We start from the raw sequence: 21,857 nt of genomic DNA on the forward strand, positions 1-21,857 counted from the left end.
CAGGATTTGTGGTGAGGTGACACATTGTGCCCCTTGGTAAGACATGTTGCGTGTGTCAGGCAGTATTAAATAAATAAATGATAAGTGCAGACTGAAGTCCATGTATTATCCTAAGCCCTTGTATTATCTTAATTGGATCTGTTGTCTCCTCCAGTTCTGGAGTCCCTGTATTATCCCTAATCGGATCCGTTTACCGCGTTTCACACTCCATTTTTCCAATTAGATGGTTATTCATTTGTAGTTTCCCTTTCCCCTAGAAAGGATTAATCCTATTCATCTTCGTGGCGACTGTGCTGTCCTCTCTCTCTCTCTCTCTCCCTCTCTGTCTCTCTGTCTGTCTGTCTCTGTGTGTGTGTGTGTGTGTGTGGACTACTAAGGAGCCATCAGAACCACCAAATGGCGAATACTTTTTAAAAAGAGAGAGAGGCACCAGCCAAAGCAAAAAGGAGAAGATACAGATCAGGAGATGAAGAGTCTGAGGTGAGTTGAAGAGCTAAAGAGAAGCATCCTTCCTGTCCCCCCAGGATTGAAAAAAAGACTGAGGGAAGGAGCACTCTTCCTGCCTCCATCAAGTGCCTGTTTGAGTGGGAAACTCAGAGGGTGTCAGAGGGAAGGGGGCGCTCTGGAAATGTTCTAGCTAGAGAATTGATCTCTGTGGCAGGTCTGATCAAGCGTGATCCCATGTGTGCCTGCATAGAAGATCACTTGATGAACAGCAGTTACAGATAGTGCAATTCAGTTCTTTGTCCTACCCGTCAGCATTTGGGTATAAGGTTGCCAACTAAGAGTTGGAGATTTGTGGGGCAGATGATAGAGTTTGGGACCTCAGCAAGATATAATGGCATAGAGTCCACCCTCCATAGCAGTCATTTTCTCCCAAGGAACTGATCTCTGTAGTCTGGAGATAAATTGTATTTCTAAGAGCTGCCCAGGGTCCACCTGGAGATTGACAACCAGCATGTAAATATCTGTTTTCCTGGAATAAGAGTCAGGTTTTATACCCTTCTTTTCTCTAACTTTAAGGAGTCTCAAAACAGCTTGCAATCACCTTCCCCTCCTCACAACAGACACCTGGCTTTGGGTGGAGAAGTGGGGAAACATAACGAGTTCTCCAGGTCAGAGTCCGCCACTCTTGACTCCAAATCCATGCTGGAGCAAACGGAAGTTGAGGAGGGCACAAGCTATGTGTAACATCACGTTGCTACAGAGCTCCTTCCTCTCCTCAAATTCCATCACCCCTGGAACTACCTCTTCCAGTTTCCCAAGCTGGAGTTGACAATCCTAGGAATAGTCCTTTTGGACCACTCTGAATTGACTGATTTGTCTTTGGTTATAATTCCTGATGAATTACTGTTCAGTCCTTCAGACACTGTCAAAAGAGTAAGCCCTACTGATTAGATCTGAGAAGACCTGCTTAGCATGGTATTTTGGTCTGTAGCAGGAGCAGCACCTGGAAGACTTGCTATTTCATTCCAGTATTTTGGCCATCAGAGCTCACTTCCTCAAAGGCTGCTCTTTGTAATATTTCTTTACTCCAGCTTTTTTGTTGCTTGTCTAACTACCTACATTTATCATCACAACAACATTAGGTGGAGGGAAATTAGATGTGGTTTGGCATTTGAAAAGGCATGGGGTTGGGCAAGATTACTTAGCATCCACGCTGAGGATCTAATCTGAATTGGGCTCCTGTGGCATTTTTAAATGGCCACGTTCAGCTCTAAACTGGCATTGGCATCCCTAAATCTGGTTTAAGACTAAAAATCTGGCCCAAAATCACACAGTGAGTTTCATGGCTCAGGACATAATTATACTGGTGCATTTCTGAGCAGAGTGACACCCTTCTGTGTCTGTTGACTTCAATTGACTTAGAAGAGTATAATTCTACTTTGGACTCACTGGAAGTAACATTACCCTCACACCATCATCAGGATCACCATGGAGTCTTTTACTCAAATATGCCATGCAGATTCCATGCTTGGAATTCAGTTTCCATGCATGTGGGAACCAAATTTGGATTGGAGCTGCAGTGTGCAAGGAAAAGGGGCTTCAGCCATCCCTCCACGGTGCCATTTTCCCAACCTGAAGTGGCCTCCAGGAGTAGCTAGTCTGGATACCTTCATGTTGCCATTGGTACACATAAGATTCCCTACTAGGACAAACAGCTTCTCAGGACAGTCCAGACTGGAAGAATGGCACAGGGGAAAGTTAAATTGTGGTCCCAGTCCAAATTAGGATGACATGTGCCTGGAACTGAATTTTCATGAAAGGAACTTGCAAAGCATGTCTGGCTGAACTTTGACAGATTCAGGGAGGGGCATACTCAGGGTCCTCGATAAGGATCTGAAGCTGGTTCTCCCTGTGATTAATCCAAAACTAATCACCACACCTCCAGCATGCAGTATGGGAGGCTGAGGCATCAACGTTAACCAACCTTCTTGTGTAGCCTTGAACTGACTGAGATATCTAGAACATCCATTCAAAACTGGCTGTTTTTCACATGCCAGCAGCTCGATATTAATGTGTTTTAAAGGGCCCTTCTGTTTCTTCATGTGCATGCCAACATGCTAAAGGGCTAAAAATGCTTTGAGGAACATGTGGGATGTATGCAGAGGTCATGATAGCTCTGACTGGATCACAGCTTGTGTGTTGTGTGTGACAAGCCCTCCGCTACTGAGGGGATCCACAAAGCCTCCTGAGATTTCTGGGATCTAGGTTCAGTTTGAACTATATAAACCTTCCCTGCAGTTTCCAGCTGTTCTACAGGCAGCAAGCGTATAGGCTTTGAGTTCGCTGCTGTGAGTTTAGTTTTGTGGTGCACAAGGAGATTATTGAGTTTACTGAAGAAGGATTAATATATAAACAACTAAGAAGATTTATTTATTTCCAGGTTGGTTTTAAAGGAACAAACAAACAGCATAGGTAGAGAATGTAGAAATCTGGCTGAGGCAGAAAAGTTTAAATTGGTAATGACTTCAGAGAGACTTTTCTACTGTGCTTTCAGGCACAAAGAGACTTATATTGACTAGCCGTTAGGTTGGATGCTCTCTCACTCACAGGATTCCACCCACACCAGCCTGCCTGTCCCCCAGACTCTCTCCCTGAGGGAGAATTCAGTTCCCTCTTCTCCTATGCTCCCTCCAGCATCTCATCTCCCTTCTTGAAGGTGATTGGATGCAGGAGCATCACTCCCATGGACTCCTCTGAGTGGCTGATTTTCCCTTCAGGGGCAGGGCAGCCTCCTGTCTGTCACATTGTGCTTGTACACCAACCTCTGTTTAGTTAGTTGTGGCACCTGAATGTAGCCCCAGAGTATCTTTGAGTACCTGCCTTAAGAAAAACAAACTTGTTCTGTTTGACAACTGAGTAACTTATGGCTGAGCAAAGTTTTTCTACAGCATTAGATGTTTCAAAATATGAAGGTTGAACAAATGAATGCACATGAAACCGGCCATGACTGAGTCAGAACATCCACGTATCATAGTCAGCTCTACAGGGACTCAAGGAGAAGTATTTTGTATCGCTTATTATCAGATCCTTTTAAACATACATATAGGATTGAACTTGGGATCTTTTTCATGGAAGGTGCTCTGCCATTGAGCCACAGCCAGAACAATCCCATACACACACACACTCCATATATCAATATGTACATGTAATGTGCACACATGTGTATTTTGAGTCAGACCTTTTGCCCATCAAGGTCTTCTAGTTTGACTGGTAGTGGATCTCTGGTAATGGATCTCTGGAGTCTCACCTTATCTTTTTAATTGGAAATGTCAGGAATTGAGCCTATGATCTTTGGTATGGAATGCAGGTTCTCTACTACTCACCTACCGCCCCACCCAAGGAGAGAACACCACATATTACTTTACCATAAAATCTACATTGGATTGAATGGATATAACGTATAATATGCATTACAGAAAATATCAGTGCTTGGAATGTTTATTGTTGCATTTACAGTTTGCTTTTTGGGTCTTCATGGAAATGCAGGCTGCTGATGCAGTGCTCCTAGGTACCGTAATCTCTCAACCAAGCAGTGGCCAGATCCAGACCTACGGTACCCCTTCTGAGGTCAAAACTAGCCACCACATCCTCACTGCTTCTTGATGAACGAGATAGCTGTGTGACTATGTGGTGGCTGCTGTTGCATCCAAGCTGGCATAGAGACAGATGCCAATAAAAAACAGAGAGGGGGTGTATAATGAAAGTCTTGTGAGGGCTGGAAAGCCAAGCTACTGGAAAATCCAGTTTTGCCCCATGAGACAGAGGCCTCCTAAATCAAACTTTGCAAAGGGATCAGAGTTCAGTTTGGGTAGCAAATTCTCCTTCCAGGCTACCTGTAGGCCAGAACCAGCACAACATCTAATTTTCTCCCATCTTCCTTGCACATTTAATATCCAAATAGTAACCCGAAAGGAATAAAAGTACACTCATCATGACTAATACAGACCCTTTCAGCAAATCCCATTGAAATTCTTTTGCTGAGGAATTTCAGAAGTCCTCCTGTACAGGGATATTACACCTTCCTGGGCCATCGTTTTGTTCCTTTGCTGCTGATGCCTTACATCAGGGCAAATCTGAGGGGGATCAAGGTCAGTGCTGTCCATTTTAATTGGCAGTGGCTCTCCAGGGCCTCACCTGATCCTTTTAACTGGAGGTGCCAGTGACTGAACCGGGGCCTTCTGCATGCAAAGTGAATGCTCTGGCACTGAACCCTGATCTCTCTCTCTCCCTGTGAGATTTCCCCATAAACACATGGAGCTGCCATATGTCAAGTCAGACCACTGGTTTATCAAGGTCAGCACTGACTATTTGACTTCAGCTGTCTGGCACACAGGGGTCTTTCCTAAGTCCTTTTTCCTGAAGAAAAAATTATAAGACTTCTGTTTACTTTAAACAACCTTATTTCTGTATTGTCGAAGTCTTTCATGGCCAGAATCACTGGGGTGTTGTGAGCTTTCTGGGCTGCATGACTGTGTTCCAGTAGCATTTTCTCCTGACGTTTCGCCTGCATCTGTGGTTGGATCCTCTGAAGATGCAAGCCACAAATGCAGGCAAAACATCAGAAAATGCTACTGGAACACGGCCATACATCCCGGAAACCCCATAACACCCCAACCTTTTTTCTGTTTCAAATTCAGCTTCTGGGACTTTATTAAGAAGAAGGTGAACACTGACTGAGAGGGAAACTGTACTGTAGTTTCCTTTCCATTTTCTTTCAGGGATAAACCACCTCTGAATTTGTTTTAGCTTCACTGCGGGAAAAATGGGCACCTGTTAGTTTCCCGCCAGTGATAGTAAAAATAGCTCAGCGGTGACTTTGTCCATTGAGAAAACTGCTTGTGGGGGAGAGAGTTAAACTTCCCCTTTCTCTTTACAAACCATTGCCTCCTTGATAAAATAATCCTGGCAGCTAAATTTGTCAAAAAAATTGTAAAGTAAATAAATAAGAAATTGTTATCTATAGACGTTTTAATGAGAAATGTCAGGAGATGATTAGACATGCAGGGGCTGTATGCTCTTCCACTGGGCTGAGACTGAACAAAAGAGGCTTTCTTAAAGTCTCCTGAGGAATCATGTGGCTGAAGTAAGATTTCCTGGTGCCCACTGTCAGCTGTTACTCCACAAAAGTTAAAAACTTTCTTAGTAAAATAAGACATACAATCTTGTGTGCAGGCTACAAAAGGCAGAGATTAAAACTTCTAACTAATTTTTTTTTACAAACCTCAACATAGCATATATTTAATGGTTAAGTATGCCCTTGCCCGTGTAGAACAAAAATTATATGGGGAGTGAAGGCACACAAGGCTAAGACATAGGTTATAGAGATATAGGAAAACCTAGGAAAAATATTTTGATCCTGATACTTCTCCATAACAGTTTCACGAGGGCAGCCATGTTGGTCTGTAGTAGAAGAGCTATTGTACTAGAAGATTTGAGTCTAGTAAGACCTTAGAGGCGAACAAGATTTTGGGAGTATAAGCTTTCAAGAGTCAAAGTTTCCTTCATCAGATATCATAGTGGTCTCTAACATGCTACTAGACTTGAATCAAACCTACACACACACACACACACACCACCACCACCACCACCACGGTAACAGGAACTGTGATTTCTGTGCATGTGCAGATGTCATTGGGAGAACAACTTTTGGGTGGCATTTGGGTTGCAAGAGCAATCCCAAGGGACTCCCAATGGGAAAAAGGGTAAGTAGAAAGAGAAGAAGGAACTGGGAGAAGAAAGGAAAGGCAAAGCAGGGGGAGCAGAAACTGGTGAGGTCAAGCTGCCAAGATCAAGAAAAGAGCAGGCAGGAGGTTGGATGAGAAGCTATAGAGTCAGCCCTCCAAAGCAGCCATTTTCTTAAAGGGAACTAAACTGAGTCCCCACCTAAAGTTTGGCAACCTTAGACAAAAGTTAGACTGTGTTGGTGAGAATTCACTCTTCCTAGTAACACCATAGTCTGTCATTGGTAGGAGAGCATGCTACCAACAGAGGCTCATTGAGGAGAGAGGCTTGCCCAGGCCCCCACCAGCCATTTCCCTCAGAATAACAGCCTCCACTAGGAGGGCAGCTCGGACAGGATTGGCCTCTGTGTCTTCCAGGCGATCAGCATCCAAACTGAAATCGAAGCGGTCGATCATGTAATTGAAACGGCACAGCTGTGCAGGTGAGCTGCTTCTGCCAAGGGTGAGTGGGCAGTATCCCCGGCGATGAACCTCTAGGCTAACAAGATGTATGTAGGCCTTCAGGCAGTTGGGACAGTGATGCAAGGCCTGGCGTTCATGGAGACGTTGATGCAGCTTCAGGTGAACGTGCTGGCTGAAATGGCTTTGGCAGAAGCAGCATGCGTAGGGCTTGACCCCTGAGTGAAGGCGCTGGTGGGTCTTCAAGTTGCTGATACTGCTGAAACGTCTGTGACAGACCTGGGAAAGGGGGAGAGTTGGAGTCAGTCTTAAACTCACATTGCATTGTGGGAAAGCACTAGTCCCCATGAGCTCTTCTGCGTTTAATTTCTGAATGGAAAATATAGGCTCTCCTGCAACACATTTCCCCAGTGTCATCTTTGGGCTTTTCTCATTTCCTCCACACACTCCACCAATGTCTGGGTTCCCAATGCTGTTTAATGGCGCAGCAACAGCAAAATGTGATGTATGTTGGTGTTGTGCAATGCTCTAGGACAGGGGTAGGGAACCTGCGGCTCTCCAGATGTTCAGGAACTACAATTCCCATCAGCCTCTGTCAGCATGGCCAATTGGCCATGCTGACAGAGGCTGATGGGAGTCCCTATCTGTGGAAAAAAACAAGGATCTCTAAAAGGAATTTCCCATATCTCAATGGTAAAAACCATAGAGATTTCAGAAATTCCTGGAGCATCATGTGATGTTGATTTCTGCCAACCTTGCCTCCCCAAATGATCCCAGCAATTGCCAAAAACACATTCCAGTGGAGTAGTCATTTACAGAGGTGTTGCTGTTGTTATATCTTCACAACAATAGGGAACAGAGACTTTATTTCATGTTAAAAATGAAAGCTGGCAATTCAGAGGGCCCCTTCCACACATGCAAAATAATGCGTTTTCAAACCATGTTCACAATTGTTTGCAAGTGGATTTTGCCATTCCGCACAGCTTCAAAGAGCACTGAAAGCAGTTTGAAAGTGCATTATTTTGCATGTGTGGAATGAGCCAGAGAGTCTAACAGACACTACAGCCCCAACCTGCATGGCAAACCACTTCTGCTAGTTTCTTGCCTTGAAAACCCTATTGAGTTGCTATTAGTCTGCTTTGACTTGATTGCACTTTACACACACATCGGACGCTCTGACAATTGCCAAAAGCCCCCTGGTGGTAGAGGCAGGAATGACCCCTGCTAAGGCAAAGGTAAACTGCAAGGAAACCTGCTGAATGGAAGTTCCATTTCTGCTGCAGCTTTATGGGCCACCCAGCAGCAGTGGGGAAACCACACAAGCCCAGTCCATGTGGAAAACACCAGACCCCGTCAGATGCATGAAGTATTACTGTCAGCAGTTGGACAGATAGATGCGCAAAGCCACAGGGACCCAGGATTCCCCTTCTACTAAAGATGCGCTGCAGAGAAAACAACACAATGCTACTGGTTATCATGTCCTGCTAACACTTCTTCTAGGAGATGACCTGTCCTCCTTACAGGCCTGCCCTTGTTTACAGAGAACCCACCCACCTCCTTTTCAAAGTATGACCAGCAACAATAGACTATCCAACAGACCACTATAACTAATCCCTCAAGGTCCATGTGTCCTCTTACTGTGTTCCCTTGAATCTATCTGTGTAATAGATTTATTATTGCAAAAAGTACTCAGGACAGTCTCTAATTTTTTCTCACAACAATTCTGTGCAGATGGAGATGAGAGAGACAGACTGGCCCAAGGCAACAAGATTCATAGTTCAGTGTGGATCTGAACTTTCATCTCCTAGATTCCAGTCTAAGGCTCTAGTGACACCAGTCTGCCTTTCTACTCAAGAAGCACTAGCACAAACAGTAACAGCTGTACAATTCATTTTTCTTGTACCATGTGTGCAGAGAGATGCAGACAGCATCCCTCACCATGCAGCTAGTTAGAACATATGTTCTAATGTAACATATACAGTCATGTACCAGCAACCCTGACTTAAATGGCCCAAGTTAGCCTGAGCTGCAAAAAATTCAGAAGCAAGGCTGGGTTGACCCTGATTGGTAATGGGATGGGAGACCACCAAAGAATACCAGGGGTGCTATACAGAGGCAAGCAGTGGCAAACTACCTCTATTAGTCTCTTGCCTTAAAAACCCTATAGGGTCTCCATAAGTCAGCTATTACTTGATGTCGCTTTACACACACATCAGCAACTCTCCTCTGTCATTTATGCTGACCAAATTCAACTCCCTAAGCAATAAAAGGAGGAGGAAAAGAAAGGATGAGAATCAGATATTGAAAATAACCTCCACAATAAAAAGAATCCGCAAGAGACTGGATCTGGGGTTCCTACCCACTGTCAGAAATTAGTCATGGGTTGTAGGTTCTCCTCAGTTCCCACACACGCAGTGCCTGATTAGGATCAAGACCAGAGTGCATTTGGAGACGGAACTTCAGTCTTCCCCCTGTTGGAAGGGAATGACTTTGTGTCTTCTGCCTCAATGATAGAGGGGGTCAAGATACTGGGCACTTTTCCTCTTCTGCTCTTGCTACTCTCAGGGAACTTCTTTCCTTCCTGCTTCTCTTCCACTCTCCATCATTCTTACACACACTTCTCCATCTTGCACCATGTGTGCAGAGAGATGCAGACAGTATCCCTCACTGTGCAGCTAGTTAGAGTAGAATAGAGAATATGTCTCTCCACTTTTCTATCCAGAATGGAGTTCACTAATAAAGACTCCTCTTATTAATTAGAAACTATGAATTGGCTCTGAGCTGTTTTTTTGCCAACATACATGCATGCCTGGGTGAGCTCTACTGAGAGCCCCCAACGTGTGATTCTGTTACATCTGACACAGGTTTGCCTGCAGCATGGATTTGCTGAACTGTGTAATTCATAGGTGGATCTGGCACCATTGGACGTGGACACATCATTCGGAATTAGGAGGGATGGCTGATTACTGAAAATAATTGCCCCTTTGTCAAAGTGTATGGGTATACCATTTACCCAAATACATCACCAATTGGGAGTGGCCCATACCTTCATAGATGAGTTCCCTGGTTCTTTTTAATTGGATTTACTTTTATATGTTCCACATTAGAAATTTAACACCCCTATCTTTTAGGCAACTGGCCTTCTAACCTAGCTGCAATAACATCCCAAACCAGCCTTCTTTGTTGCTTTGTTGTCTATATTTGCCTACTGAGTGCAACACTTCAGGCATGTGACGAAGTAGGTGCTGGCTTACAACATCCAACAATGAATTTGTTTGCATTTTAAGAAGCTGTGAGTCTTTTCATTGTTTATCAACCCTGTATTTTCCTTCCTTCTCTATCTCACCCACACACAGACGTGTGCTGTCCCAAGAGTTGAACACTGTTGCCAGATCTCTCCTCCACCCTCCCACCAGGCTTTTTAACAAAGAATGGAAAGCACCACCTACCAAACACTCATGTGGCTTCTCACCAGTGTGCACCAGGCGATGCTTCTGCAGGTGAGCCAGCTGGGTGAAACTTTTTTTACAAACCTGGCACTGGAAAGGCCTCTCGCCACTGTGCACTCTCTGGTGGACCTGAAAGAAGTGGTACAGATTGAACATGGAAAGAACTTGACATAACACTGTTAAATCCCATCCAAGTTTCAAAAAGCTTCTGTGTGTCAATGGGATGGGGAGGATTAGTGATGCGCAATGCCACCTGATTATTTCCAGCTGAAAAAAAATCAGAAGTGATGTTGCTGTATCATGATGTTCTAGGAATTCTGATCTCCATGCATGTGATGTTTAAGACATTTTTTTGTCTTTGTGCAAAAAACTCCCAAGCAAATGGGGAATTTGGAAAACAAAAGTGAAAATATTGGACTGCATCCAGTTGAGTGAAGGCCACCGCCACTTGGTTGGATCCAGTTGCATTGGGCACCACAGCTACTGGCCCAGGCCCAATTGTTCAATGCTTCCACCACCAGGTCAAGTGATGTGATTAGTGAGTCTCCCTTGTTGCCTGTCCGAGGCAAGTCCTTCTCCATCACAGGATATGACCAGTGAGAGGGATGGGACCTTTTTCTGGGCTGTCCATTCCTGCTCCCTACCATGGCTTTCCTTTACAAAAATCAAGGTTTTGGAAGCCCTACAATAGTTTTGTGGTTGCCTAGCAAGTTTCAAAATGGCAACTGAGAGCTTAGTGGGCATTTTTTCCCCCTAAAGCTACAAGTGTTTCTGTAATAATCCCCTGATGATTTTCTTTTTAAGATTTCAGGACTTTCTCTAAACTTAAGATTTTTTTCAGGTTTGTAGAGAAATCCCCCCATCTGTCCCTTAGCTGCATTTTGTGGCTCTGTTAAAGCACATTTTATGTGCTGGTTTGGAATTAGACACATGATTATATTTGGATGTTTTCCCTCTTGGGTCAGATTTAGTCCAGTCTGGGAAACTTTTCTGATGAGGAAAGGCATAAATATCTTCAAGTTGTGAAAAATGGATGTTTGATCAGTTGAGAAGGAACTTGGTTAAGATCTCGGGTCAGAAAAATTCCAGCTTGGTTTCAAAATCTTCATATAGATTTCCCAAGAACTAGGTCCTCATGTTGACCTGACCTTCAACAAGTCAACTTAGGAGGCAAATGAAATAGGGTGTTGCAAATAGTTAAATGTTTACATGGAATAGATTTAGCAATTCCTATCACTGGTAAGGCCTATGTGAAGATTTATGTTATGCCAGTAACTTGAAGCTCCTGGAGGAGTTACTGAAGTGGAAACATGGAAGCCATTGTGTGCACATGTGCACCATGCATCTTAGTGTGCAAAACATACAAAGACCCATTATGTGCACACACCAAGGTGCCTTGTAAGACACACACCCTCCTGCGTATACACTATGGTTCTGAGCCTTGCTGAGTCTATGGGCACTATTGAAACAAAAAGAATGGATAGTGGGCACCACAAAAAGTTGCCACCTGAACAGGGTCAATCATAAAATGGCTGCCTTTGGGGTCAGGATTGGCTGTTTGCTTTGGGAAAGAGACTTAGTTTGGTGTTGGTTTCCAATGGATTGGTGACAATTTGTTTCCTTGTAGCCACTGTCTTACCTGTCCCAGAGACATAAGAAAGTCTGGGTCTGTGGCCAAGTCAAGGGCACACAACGGTTATGTGTCTGTGATGAGCTCACCGCTGTGTTGAGTTTGATAAAGAGCCCCCAACATTTCCTTTTCTATTTCTTTGAATATCCTCTCTGAGAATCAAGAAGCCAGTAGGGTACACACATCAGTTGGCACCACTGATACCCATGGGCACCATATTGAACACATGAAACTGTCTTCTACCAAGTCAGACAATTGATCTGTCAAGGTCAGCATTGACTGCTAGCTCTGACTGCTAGCAGCTCTTCAGCATCTCAGGTCTTTCACATCACTTACTTCCATATGCTTTAAACTGGAGATTCTAGGGATGGAACCTAGGACCTTCTGCATACCAAGCAGATACTCTATCACTGAGCTGTTTCCTTTCCAATATGAAAGTCCTATCATAGTTAATGATAGGATTAATCTTCCATGAATTTGTCTGATCCCTTTATTAAACACTATTTAAATTAGAGACCATCTACAGCAATATGAAGTAGCTTAATCCTGAGTCATAAGGTCAGTTCAGTGTCCTGTACTCTGATTAGCAGTGTCTCCAAGATCTGAGTTTCATAATACCTACTACCTGATCTTTCTGACTGGAGTTGGGAGCATTATGTGGAGACTGTGGAAACCAAAATTACATGACACCATGATGTCTCTATGGTTTTTACCATAGGGATCTGTTAAATTCCTAGAGCAGAGGTGGCACTCAGAGCCCTCTCTGTGGGCACGTGGGCACAGAGTTCGTCATGTGATAATAGTTTTGGGGAAGCAGTGTAGGTAACCCTGTTTAGCGCTGTTAAACCCTACGGATTTTCATGGGAAGAACGAAAGCATGATCCTTTACCTGGGAGTAAGCTTGGTTGCTGGCAATGGGGTTTGCTTCTGAGTAAACCCTCCTAGAGTCGTGATTCACCCCTTCAAAGCGTTGCACAGTTGCTTCAAAGCAAAGCCACCGACTGCCACCGAGCTTACTGCCGAGTAACGTGCGACTTGGAGCTGAGTAACACGCACTGTGGAGTTTTTTCTATACTAAAACCTCAGTATTCAGGTTAAATTGCCATGTTGGCACTTTGCGGTAAATAAGTGGGTTTTGGGTTGCAGTTTGGGCACTCAGTCTTCAAAAGGTTCGCCATCACTGTCCTAGAGGATCACACAACACCATGATGTTAATTTCTGGTTACTTAACTGAAAGTGTCATGGTATCAAACAACACCAGCCTCCCTTCCTATTTTTGTTTCCATTGATCCATCAAGTGGCAGCATGCACTCAGAGCATTGGTATTCTGGCAGCCTTAGCATAAACTGAACCTGTGACCTGCATGCAAAGTAGATGCTCTGCCACTAGCCACAATCTATTCCCTTGAGGACACGAGGCTGCCTTATACCAAATCAGACTTTTGCTCTATCCAGGCCTACTCAGAATGACAGCAACTCTACCAGGTCTCATGTTGATGTCGTTCCCATGAACTACTACCTGATCCTTTTAACAGGTGATGCTGGGAATTGAACCTAGTACCTTCTATATGTAAAGCACTATGGATCAGTGTGTTAGGCTGTATCTGCAGATTGGGTTTTTTTAACAGGTTTTTACATAATTGTTTAGTCGGAATGTATAAAACACTCAAGGTCCTTATACTGATGAACACCTATGGTGCACCGTTCAAATAGCCCAGTCACTGTACCATGTCTGGTGCACACTGTCTGGTGCAAAGATTTAAGACATATATTTAAGCCTCGTGGAAAATTGAATTTGCTAATTACTTATGGGGAGCTATTCCTGAAAGTGAATGTTTTTGAATACCTTTAGATTGGAAAGCTGCCCAAAGCTCTTGGCACAAATGTTGCAGTCGTATTTAATTTTGCTATTCTTCCTTTTGAGAGGATAGGGCATAGATTTGGTATCCTTCATCAGCACTGGTGAGTAGAACATTGGCATTCCAGGATTGGTAATCTCATGCTGGTTTACAAATGGAGAAGTAACTTTCAGTCGCTGGTCAAAGGAGGGGTGCAAAAGGTTATAGTTTGTAGTCAGAGGCTGGCTGTATCTATAATCAGAGCAACGGGCCATACAGTAGGAGATGACAGGCTCCTGGGTTTTACTAGCATCCTGTTTCCCATGAAGCTGTGTAGCTGGTGAGAGAGTCTGATATATCCCAAGATATGGAGGTGTTGTCTTTTCTGGAGCACCTTGGGAACACCATCTTAAGAGTGCAAATTCTCTAGGGTTGGTCCCTGATGGAAAAGAGAAGGTGTCAGGGCTCATAATGGGCTTAAAGTCGGGGGCCGTGATGGCCCCATGGCAGGGATAGGGCAGGTTGCCCATTGGTTGACACCCAGAGCAGGTAGAGTGGAGTTTGCTGAAAAGGAGATTATGATCTTTCTGCAGTGAGTTAGTTGGGTTGTATAGATAACAAGAAGGGTCCTGTTTTTTTAAATTTGTATCTCTTTGACTTGGAGATTTGTTCAATGGAACTTCTTTGGGTGCCTTGTGGGAAGAACTGAACTTCACAGGCTGCTCTTTGATTTGACAGGAGGCCTGCATTTTTGAATTTGCATTTTGGCTGTCTGTTGACCTTGCCAGCCAGTTTTGGCCTAGCTCTTCAACCCTGTCTTCCTCCTCAACACTCTCAACCTTCTTCATGTCAACAGCTGTGCATTGTGGGTCAACTCTGGCATCCTCTTGTGGGGCTGTTGTAACCACTTCAGGGGAGGACATGACTGGGAAATTCCTCGAGACTAAACAGACTGCAAAGAAAGATGAGAAAGAATGCACTTGTTAATCTTGCTCTTTATTGATGGGAATAGTGTGGCGGGGAGAAACAGCATGGTGTAAACATCTGCGAGGAAGCATTGTTGCTGTTGCAAATGAAACAGCAATTGAACAGAATAGAGAATCATCTCTATGTTGAAGTATAGGATGACTGAGAGCCAGAGTGCCATAATGATTAGTGTGGCTATGATCAGGGGACCCAGGTTTGAATACCCACTCTGATGTGGAAGTTTGCTGGTGATCCTGGGTCAGTTATACACTTTCAGCCTAATCTGCTTCACATTGATAAAATGAGAATATTGCAAGCCACTTGGACCTCCATTGAAGAGAAAATAAATAAACAAACAATTCCCCTTCGATCTTTACAACAACCCTGCAATGTAGGTTAGGTTGAGGAAATGTAGTTAGGCCATGAGATTAGGCTGAGGGAATGTGGTTTGCTCAGGGTTAGCCAGGGAGTTTCATGGTTGAGCAGGTATTTAACACACATCTCCTCACTGTTATCCAGACACTCTAAACACTACAACATAATGGCTGTCAGTGTGTCTGTGTGAGAAAGATATGCTAGAGAGTTAAATGAATTTAATAGGTTGTTTTCTTCTCCCAGAGGATCCTGGAAATTGTAATCATGAATGGGGGGATGTGAGGACTCAGTCCTCATCAAACAATCGTTCCAAGGTTCCTCTAGGGAACCCTTGACAAAGCAACACAAAACAAATGCAAGTATATAAGAATGCCCATATAGCAGAGTTCCCTAAATTTGTTGAGTCTATGGCCAGCATTGTGATTTTGAGAATTAGTGGGATCCAATATAAAATGGCAGAGCGTAACCAATAAGAAAATGGCTGCTATGAGCCAATCACAAACGGTTGGGAGATTCTAGCCAAACATACTCCTACAATGGAGGCGTCTGAATCCAAATGGGGGTATCTAACAGACTATATAGGGGCATTCCATAGACTTCTTGGTCCATTGAGGTAGAGGAAAGCCAGGGTTGGTTCTTTGTTTTGCAGAAAAGGGAAGTGGATGCCAAGGAATACATGGGTTAGCATCTTATTATGGATTACTAAAGCATAGCAGAAAATAAACTTGGAAGTGAACACTCACCATCTCAGTGTTTCTGGATGATAATACTGGAAAGTGGTTGATGTGATTACACAAGTAACCCTGGGACAAGATGCTCTTGCCCAAATTCTTGATATTCAGGACACTGGCAAGAGTGATGCCCACCACTTGCAATGCCATCTTACCTGCTTGAGCTGCCAACTCCTCTGAGAACCGGTGCTGCAGGTATTTGGCAATCCCATTGGCATGCCAAACCAAAAGTTCAGCTCCAGCTAGTATGGGTGTTGCAGCGTAGAAATAGATCTCCAGATTGTGCAGGCAAGCTATCAGATTCCGGATTGGAAGGGTAAGAGCTGTATTCACATAGCACATCCAGTTACTGCAATAAGGATCACTCATATCAAGCATATGGTGAAGCTCTCCTGCTGGGGAGAAAACCTATGCTAGGCAGAAAGGTGGAGAAAAAAATGCAGTTTAGTTAATTACTGAAGAGAACTTCCGGTAGAAGTTCTTTCTGGAATTGTACAGAAAGGAGCTTTATCAATTGTCTCGTCCTGGAAATCAGGATCTTAAAGGATAATTCATAAGAAAGAATCAAAGATTGCTCCCAACATATCCTTCAATCAATTCGGCCCTAACTATATGTTACAAAGTTCTTGGGCTGTGCCTGAAAATTTTCAATCAGGTGTGAGTTGCAGTTCTCCACTGGGAAATCAATTTCTAGACTTGTTGAGACCTGATTTGGACTGGAACTATGAGGGACAGGGAGAGAGTGCTTATTCCTCCCCAACCTGGATCATTTTTCTGGTCCGATCACCACCGTGGGGCAGTATTTGCCTTGCTGGAGGCTCTACATGTATTAATGAAGTCACTCAAATTTCCCCAGTAGGGCAAATAATACTCTTTTGGGGTCATTTCAGATAAGAAAAACAGTGCAGAGGCAGAAGTGTGGGTTCTGTCTCCTATGCATTGTGGCCCTGATACAACCTGCCCTCTCCCACACGTTCGAGAACTGCAAGTCCTTGTTATGGACCCACACATGACTCAACATATAAATAGGTAGTGTTTGCTTTGGAATTTCCATCATTCATTCATGCTTATTTAATGGAGAATTCAGTAGTTTTTGGCATAACTTTTTTGCATTTAGCTTAATGTCTTGCGGTACTTTTTTCAACCTGAACTTTAGCATTGTAAAGACTTGTCTGAAGCACCAGGTTATGCAGTACAGGCAAAGGGCTACTGAGACTTCTTAAGGCAGCTTTCCTTTTAAATGTCGTTCCTTTTGTTTTACTTTCAGCTTAATTAATTTCTGTCTTACAGCCAGCCATGACACTCATTAATCATCTGTTCATTATCTTTTCTTTGTGTGTGCATGTATATGTGTGTGGGGGGGGGGGGAGGAATAAATTAAGCACCAGTTTCAGTTTGTAACCAAAGCCATTCTCATTATTTTAATATTTTAAAAATGTTAATTACAGCACTATTACAAAGCTATGGCAGTAAAAAAATTAAAATAATGAGTAGTGCCCTTGCTTGTAAAGCGAAAAACAGTGCTTGATTTCATCCACACCCTTCAATAAGAACTGGTAACTGCTTTATGAATGCCATGCTTGACTGTGCAGAGAGCATGAATTAGGTTGCTAAAGAAACACAAGCAGAATCAGATTACACCACATTCTGAGACATGTGGCTTAGCCTTCATAAATACCTCAGGAGCTCCACTGAGGCCAAAGGGCATGACCAAGTATTGTCCAAATTTTGTGTTAAAAGCCGTTTTCCACTCCTCTCCCTCTTGTATGCTCACTCTGTAGTAAACCTCTTGCAAGTCCAGCTTATTAAAGATTTTGTCCTGTGCAAAACTCCCCAATGGGTCTTTTATTAAGGGAAGAGGGTACTTGTTGGTTGTGGAGATGGCATTCAGGCCTCTGTAATCCATGCACAGCCTTAAGTTGCCTTCTTTCGTCTTTCAGAATAACAATGGTGCTGCCAAGGGGGATGTAGCGGGTCAAATGAAACCTCGGGCCAAATTCTTATCCAGAAATTCCCTAAGCTCAGACTTGGGGAGGTGGGCTCACCCCTTAGGAAGCTTTGCCCCTAGGATCAGCTCAGTTTCACAGTCTGTTTTACGATGGGGGGAAGGACATCACACTCTTCCTCCTCGAAAACCTCTTGATAGTTCTTATACTCTAACTGGGTCTAACTGTTAACAAGCGGTTGGTAAACTAGTACCCCAAGATTAATTCAAGGCAAGTGTGCAAAACTATCTGCTGTAGAAGAAGAAGAGTTTGGATTATATCTTCCCTTTCTCTCCTGTAAGGAGACTCAAAGGGACTTACAATCTCCTTTCCCCTCCCTTCCACAACAAACACCCTGTGAGGCAGAAACGTACCGCCCATGGAAATGGGGTCAAATGACCCTGGGCACACCGGCAGTGGGGGGACGACAAAATTGCCCCACCCCCCTCCTTCCCCATGTTGACCCAGCTCAGAAGAGCTGGGGAGGCATGGGGGAGGCACATAAAGATGAGCCATGGGACCCATCCAAGCTGGCTTCTTCCCTCCACAGGCCCTCGGGGGCAACTCAGACGGGCGCTGGGGTGGCAGGCTGGCTCCTGGGCCACCCACCGTGGTGCTCTGCCCCCCGCCTCCACGCCAGCCAGCATCTGCCCTTCCCAGGTCCTGAGGAGGTCAGGAGGTGGTCTGCAGGGAGGCAGGGGGTGGCTCAGATGGGCGCTGTGGCACCAGGCTGGCCCAGGAGCCGGCCTGCTTCTGCGGTGCCTGTCTGAGTGGCCCCCAAGCCCCGCCATGAGCCTCGCCCCTGAGTGCCGGGAGGGCACGTGGGTGAGGGAGGGTGTAGGGGCATGGGGGGATGGTGCGGGGGTGCCCAGAGCAGGTGTTGTCCCCAGGCACCATTGATGAACTACATCTATGGGTATTAAAAGAACTGGCAGAAATAATCGCAAAACCACTTGCTATAAACTTTGAGAACTCCTGGATAAGTCCCAGTGGACTGGAGGCGGGCTAATGTTATCCCCATCTTCAAAAAGGGGAAAAAGGAGGACCCTAATCATTACTGTCCAGTCAGCCTGACATCAATACCAGGGAAGATTCTGGAGCAGATCATTAGACAGATGGTCTGCCAGCACTTAGAAGGGAATACTGTGATCACAAAAAGTCAGCATGGGTTTCTGAAAAACAAGTCATGCCATACTAACCTTATCTCTTTTTTTGATAGAGTGACAAGCTTGGTAGAAGAAGGGAATGATGTAGACAGAGCATACCTTCATTTTAGTAAAGCTTCTTACAAGGTGCCTTATAATATTCTTGCAAGTAAGCTAGTGAAATGTGGACTAGACAATGCTGCCATTAGCTGGATTTGTAATTGGTTGACTGACCGAATTCAAAGGGTGCTCATCAATGGCTCATCATCATCCTGGAGAGAAGTGACTAGTGGGGTGCCACAGGGTTCTGTCCTGGGCCCAGTGCTATTCAATATTTTTATCAGCAACTTGAATGGTGAAATAGAGGACATGCTAATCAAATTTGCAGATGACACCAAATTAGGAGGGCTAGCCAATGCCCCAGAGGATAGAGTCAGAATTCAAAATGACCTGGACAGTTTAGAGAGCTGGGCCAAAACTAACAAAATGAATTTCAGCAGAGATAAATGTAAGATACTACACTTAGACAGAAAAAATGAAATGCACAGATATAGGAGGGTGACATCTGGCTTGACAACACTCCATGTTAAAGGGATCTGGGAGTCTTAGTAGATCACAAACTAAACAAGAGTCATCAGCGTGATGTGGCAGCCAAGAAAGCCAATGTGATTCTGGGCTGTATCAATAGGAGTATAATGTCAAAATCGAGGAATGTAATTGTACCTCTCTGTTCTGCATTGGTTAGACCTCACCTGGAATGTTGTGTACAGTTCTTGGCGCCGCAATTCAAGAAGCATATTGAAAAGTTGGAGGGCACAGGAGGCAACTAAAGCAGCAGCGGCGTAGTGGTTAAGAGCAGGTGCATTCTAATCTGGAGGAACCGGGTTTAATTCCCTACTCTGCCGCTTGAGCTGTGGAGGCTTATCTGGGAAATTCAGATTGGCCTGTGCACTCCCACACATGCCAGCTAGGCAACCTTGGGCTAGTCACAGTTTTCCAGAGCTCTCTCAGCCCCACCCACCCACCCACCTGTTTGTTGTGAGGGGGGAAGGGCAAGGAGATTGTAAGCCCCTTTGAGTCTCCTACAGGACAGAAAGGGGGATATAAATCCAAACTCTTCTTCTTCAAAGGAGGGCAACCAAAATGGTAAAAGGTATGGAATCCATGCCCTACAAGGAGAGACTTGGGTATGTTTAGTTTAGTGAAGAGAAGGTTAAGAGGTGACATGATAGCCATGTTTAGATATTTGAAGGGATGTCATGTTGGTGAGGGAGCAAGCTTGTTTTCTGCTGCTCCAGAAACTAGGACCAGGAGTAATGTGTTCAAGGTAAAGGAAAAGAGATTCCACCTAAACATCAGGAAGAACTTTCTGAACGTCAGGGCTGTTCGACAGTGAAATTCACTACCTCAGAGTGCGGTGGAGTCTCTTTCTTTGGAGGTTTTTAAAGAGATGCTCAATGTCCATCTGTGTGTTTCTGAACTGTGTGTTCCTGCATTGCAGGGGGTTGGACTTGATGGCCCTTGATGTCTCTTCCAACTCTATGATTCTATGTTTTGGATGGATGACATCTTTAGTATCTGCTCTACTTAAGTCCAAAGCACATTGGATTGCAACCTCAGAAACTCTTTTATCATTGGGACCTTTATGAGATGGAGCAATCCTGAGGTTTTGAACATTGTTTAGTAATGCCCAACACTCCCAAGGCATTTATAATGTGAATCTTTGATGTTATCTATCTGTGTAACAAGTACTGGGAACTGGCATTTGGTGAATAAAGATTCGTTGTTATATTTCATAACCGATATTGCATTTTGTTCACTCATTAAATTACAGTATAACAGCGTGGGTACAGTGATTCTGTGAATGTTTGCTCATTGACACTGCAATCCTCATTGTTATTTGGTGTTTGGGACTTACAAGCAAACAGTAGGATCTTGCCCATGAGGCACTGCTGGAATTTCAGGGGCATAACATTAAATGCTGTGTGGACCCCAGTATCAGTACTGCTCTCTTCAGCAGCACAAAACAACAAATCTTGTTCTCAAATCCAAAAGAAGAGGAAGATCCAACCTCAGATGGATTGACTCAATAAAGGACGCCACAGTCCTCAGTTTGCAAAACCTAAGGAGGCTGTTCATAATAGGGCCTTTTGAAGGTCATTAATTCATAGGCCAAATGCTCTACCATTAAAAAGCAGTTCTTTGGATACAGGAAGCTAGACGGCAGGGAGAATGTTCTAGATAGCATGCTTATTTTATTTGGTAGGAACATTTTATGGGGGTAGCATACTATCACATAAATCCCTACCTGCAGCCAGACGAAGTATTAGATCTCAGCTCTCCTTGTACTTTCCACAGGAATCCTGCTGGGTGACCCTGGGCCAGTCATAGTTCTCAGAACCTTCTCAGCACAATGCAGAGGCAGGCAATGTCCAACCATCTCAGAACTTCTCTTGCCTTGAAAGCCATTCAGGTTGCCATAAGTCCCCTGTGACTTGATGGCACACACACGCCCGCACTGTGCTTCTGTGAAGCCCATCGGGACAAACCAGTGGATCAAGTCACACCTCCTTGGGGCTGTTCCAATTTGGAAAAAGAGCATGGAGGGGCAGGCTTAAGGTTCATCTCCCCTCACTCAGCAATCCTGATCTAAATTTGGCTTAAACTGGAAATAAGTTCTCAGCACAGATCTCTCTGATTGAAAAGCGACATGGACTTCATAACACACAAATGGACCCTGACATAATTCCTTTGTCCAGTCAAACAAGGAACGTTGATGTATACAACTATAGCTACTACTCACTCTCCAGAAGTGCTTCCCTTCCACATTGTTTGGAATATTCTGTCTGGTGTAGATCTTCCCAATGAGTGGTCCAAAGTGGGTGCCTTGCGGGATGTCCTCTTTGCTGATTACAGCTGTTACCTGTCAACAAAGACTGCTGATTCCATACTTTCTCCTTTTTCTAAAGATTTGCTTAAATACCCCTTCAGTGCAATCCTAAGGATGTGGGCTCAGAAGTAAATCTCAGCAAGAAGTAAGTCTCATCATGGGACTTATTCCCTTAGGATTGCAACCTTTGTCAATCATTTCT

Source organism: Sphaerodactylus townsendi, linkage group LG06, assembly GCF_021028975.2.
Source record: "Sphaerodactylus townsendi isolate TG3544 linkage group LG06, MPM_Stown_v2.3, whole genome shotgun sequence".
Classification (NCBI taxonomy): domain Eukaryota; kingdom Metazoa; phylum Chordata; class Lepidosauria; order Squamata; family Sphaerodactylidae; genus Sphaerodactylus; species Sphaerodactylus townsendi.